The sequence below is a fragment of the Primulina tabacum genome, chromosome 17 (genome assembly GCF_025594145.1).
Source record: "Primulina tabacum isolate GXHZ01 chromosome 17, ASM2559414v2, whole genome shotgun sequence".
NCBI lineage: Eukaryota > Viridiplantae > Streptophyta > Magnoliopsida > Lamiales > Gesneriaceae > Primulina > Primulina tabacum.
The window spans coordinates 30,255,316-30,259,535 of NC_134566.1; the positions used below are offsets into that span (position 1 = coordinate 30,255,316).

General features: G+C 36.4%; 1 pseudogene; it reads right to left on the reverse strand.

Moving 5' to 3' along the window:
* Positions 1 to 271: 271 nt before the first annotated feature.
* LOC142530906 (uncharacterized) lies at positions 272 to 3,265 on the reverse strand (annotated as a pseudogene).
* Between the last annotated feature and the right edge of the window lie 955 nt (positions 3,266 to 4,220).

A 4,220-nucleotide genomic window follows, 5' to 3' on the forward strand; every position in this document is an offset into this window, starting at 1 on the left:
TGTTTAATTTTATGAATTTGAAATCCATCGATCCAAATGCAACTTAAGTTTTAAAACAACTATTGCTGCGGTCGGTTTTGGAAAATGATAAATATTGGGGAAAATATCCCTTTTATGCTATATTTAATTTTGACATATCAGTTTACATATTTCATTGGGTTTAGCTTTCAACTAATTATGTGTTCTTTCAAAGAGTTTGGTGTGTATGAAAAGTTCAACTGGTTCGTTTGATAAATTCCTCGTACAAACATATCATATGATTGCTACAAAGTAAAGAAAGAGACAACCAATGGTGAATCTCACCATTTTCTTGATAACTGAATTAAAAAAAACAAGACAAAACATCAAGTCCAGCCGAATCAAAAATCATAGCATCTCAGTTTCCTTGGAACTACCTAACCTAGCATTCTCCCTATCCTGCTTAAAAGTCCAATACAAAGGAGTGTAAAACAAGCAGCACAAGGCAGTAGGAACCACCATCATCGAAATAAGCCCTCTCGACAAAGCATACGCCTCTCTAGGTGACCCAAGAACCGGATCCACGGACTTAGCATCATAACCGTATATCTTCTCCGAAAGGATCCCCACAATGGGGGCGGCGAACGAGGAAAATGACAGCTCGAAAGCACGATCAAACGCATATATCATGGTACGGTGTTTGACAGGGACAACCTCAGCAAACATAGGACCGTTGGTGGCGGTTGCACACCAACTTACGGTTAGTCCCATCAAGAATAAGGTGACAGCAAATATATAGTAGCTGGTTACACTTTGTGGGATGACACAGAGAAGATATATTGAGAATGGGATTCCCATAAATGAGCTGAATTGAGCACACATGACACGTCCAGCAAAAGGATATATTTGGGACATTTTGTCGGCTATTACACCTCCAAGAAACGAACCTAGAGCGCATCCAGCAGCGAAAAGGCCGACCAAAGCTGCTGCACTGTTGTGATCAAATCCTGAGAGAAAAAATTTAGGGATACATGAGCTAGTCTTGCAGCAAGTTTCAGTTCATTTCATCCTGAATCTATGGTGCAAATTTCGCTGACATGGAACACAGAAAAATCTTACCGATTAACTCAAACCACAATGTGAAGAAAACGATGGCTGTCCAAGGGATGGAGCCAACAAGACCTTGTAAAACAATGAACCGAAATGTTGGCACTTTCATCACGGCCTTTCATGGCCGCCCATGAATCCAACCATATAGTTCCCGAACTTGTATTGAGTTTCTCTATTAAATTCTCCCTAAATCAAAGAAAAACCAAATTACAAATCATCTTTAAATCCTGAGATAAGAAAAAACAGATGGTTGACAAATCTTTACCTATCAGAAAACTTGATAGTATCATGACCGCCACTAGCTCTTCTTGGATCAACAACAAAACGAAAAACAAGAAACCCAATGAAAGAACTTAAACTTGCCATCATAATAAATGAGAATCTCCATCCGGGCATGCCCCAAAAATTGTAACCAGCCATAACCGTTGCAATAGCACCACCTCCTATACCTCCCACTGTTCCAACAAGATTCAAAAACCCAAATCCAGCACCTCTCACACCATCCGTATAGCTATCTGCAATAAACGACTGAAGTGCGGGTATAACAATTGCCAGTCCAACGCCATTTACTGCTCGCCAAAATGCAACTTGAATGAAATATTTGCTTACACCAACTGCTGCTGTAGATAATGCCCAACATAGAATTCCAATTGCAAGAACAGTTGGGCGATCATAATTCATAGCTAATACACCTGCAACAGGTGATGCTAATCCTTGCACAAAGTTTCGTATAAATGTAAGGTATCCAAGATCCGATGGCCCAGCTTCAAAGGCTTCACTGACTTCTTTGTAAACAGCGGGAAGGAGATTCTCATCAGCACGCTCCATTATAGCGGCCATATTGATGATAATTAAAGAAAGAGAAATCCCAAAAAAATTTCTTGCTCTGTAGTATGTAAAACACAACTAGTCAGATGAAATTTACCCCAAAAGTTCTTCAAAGGAACCAAAGAGAATCATGGAGTGAGAACTGTCCCGATCAGTGATACAATTTGGGTTGAATTCAAAGGTTGAGTATATTATACACACAACAGATAGGTTAGTTGACGAAGCCTCTAGATTGCGAGCGTTGCAAAATATTTTTTTATATAAATTGTTACTGACATGTAAAATCAAGACAAAGGAATTGCATAGTTGGTTTGTTTTTGGAAACCACTAAATTAGTTAAAAGAGAGTCAAGCGTGTATCAACTTATTGAGCAGATTCAGTTTGAGGTTTTGACGAGAGACAACTTTGTTACATGCTACATTTCAAAGGCAGTACTGCAGCACATGTGAAATAATGGATCACCTTCAAGTATGGCTGCTAAAGAAATACGCTATAACCATTCAGATGCAAAAATAAATAATAATCTTATGATAAGAAATTGGGAATCGAATTAGATCGCGAGGTTCAAGAAAACTCTATGTTTTTTGGCATATTCGACGGCTCCATGATCTTGATTCCTCCATTACTAAAAGATTACTGAGACATCATCGAATGACACATGGATACAATGCAAAAGCAAACGCTAATTCCCAATCGACAATAATAAGAAGGCACTTCTAATTTCCCAACAACAAGTAAAGTTGTGTAAAATATAATGAGCAACACCACCAGCAAACCAATCCGCTATTCCCTTATCCAGTACTCAGGATTCATAAATCTGAGAAAATGATTATTAATCTCAAAATCTTTCCTCGAAATGTATGTAATCCCATATAATGAATCACAGAATCCGATTAGTGGTCAACCATATACTCAAACAAAATCACAATAATCTACCCATGAGCCAAAAAAAGTCAATATTTCCGATTATTTCATAAAGTTACAATCTTTAAGAGACCAGAGAGGCAAACCGAATCTAAATCACATCCCAACTGCACAACCAATCAAGAAACTAACACCCAATCAACGAATCATAAACAGGAAGCAGACAGCAGTGAATAACAGAAAGGATAACATGGGGAATCGAAAACTAACTTCATGGCTCCAAGATTGGTCGGAAGCATATTCTTGGATCGAAAATAAGCAGCCCCGCGAACTCTTGATGCCCTCAGGCTAAGGCCCATAAACACTCAAAAGTCAACTGCTACAAATCCTGGGATTTATGGCGGGCGGCTGATCTCGATTGGCCAGCGGCCCTTGTCAAGATGCAGTGTGATGTGTTCGTGTAAAGCATTGACCAAGCCATGTGAGAATTTTCGAGCTTTTTAAGTAACGTCTATTTGCATCATTCTTTTCATTTATTATTATCATTATTTCATTAACGTAATTCCAGGGTCACTTCGGAAATTTGATTATATTTTTTTTTACATTATATTTTAATAAATATTTTTTGTATGCAAGAAATTAGTTAGCTTGGTTAATGCAGACTTCGATTTTTTTTTTTTTCTCAAAATCGATCAAATCGAACTTATTAAGGGAAAAAAATCATTTTTTATGACAGTGGAATTCGTTGTCGCTAATTTACGATTGTTATCGAGTAAACTCACGAGTTCAGAAAATAACCTACAAACAACACTAATTAGATAAAAGAAAAAAATCGTTTTTATATGAATCTTTGGTTGATTATTTAGTTGGCTCGTATCACTTTGATTAGTTATTCTTATTTGGAATTAAGTTTGATTGTTTTGAAATTTGTAAACTGTTAATTTAATTATTATGACTTTTTGGAGGAAAAACGGGTTCTTAAAATTTATTTTCGCATACTTACCTCTTTTATCATATGTAATAATTATAATATTTTATAACATGAGGTGACAGTCAAATACATGAAATACAAAAGAGCCGAATGCAAATTACCTGAAAACACTATAATAATTGGATTGGTTAGAATAATGAAGTAAATACAAAAACTTGTGTGAGACGGTTTCACGAGTCGTATTTTGTGAGACAGATCTCTTATTTGGGTCATCCATGAAAAATATTACTTTTAATGCTAAGAGTATTACTTTTTATTATGAATATCGGTAGGGTTGACATATCTCACATATAAAGATTCGTGAGACCGTCTCACAAGAGACATACTCAATCTTTAGTTACATGCGTATAGCTAGCGTGTGCCATTGTTACTAGGTATTATTATTATTTGTAGTAGTTGATTACACGCATGAATTGTTATATATTTGGAAATTAGTTGTTCTCCACAAAGATTAACTGAACTTTAAAGT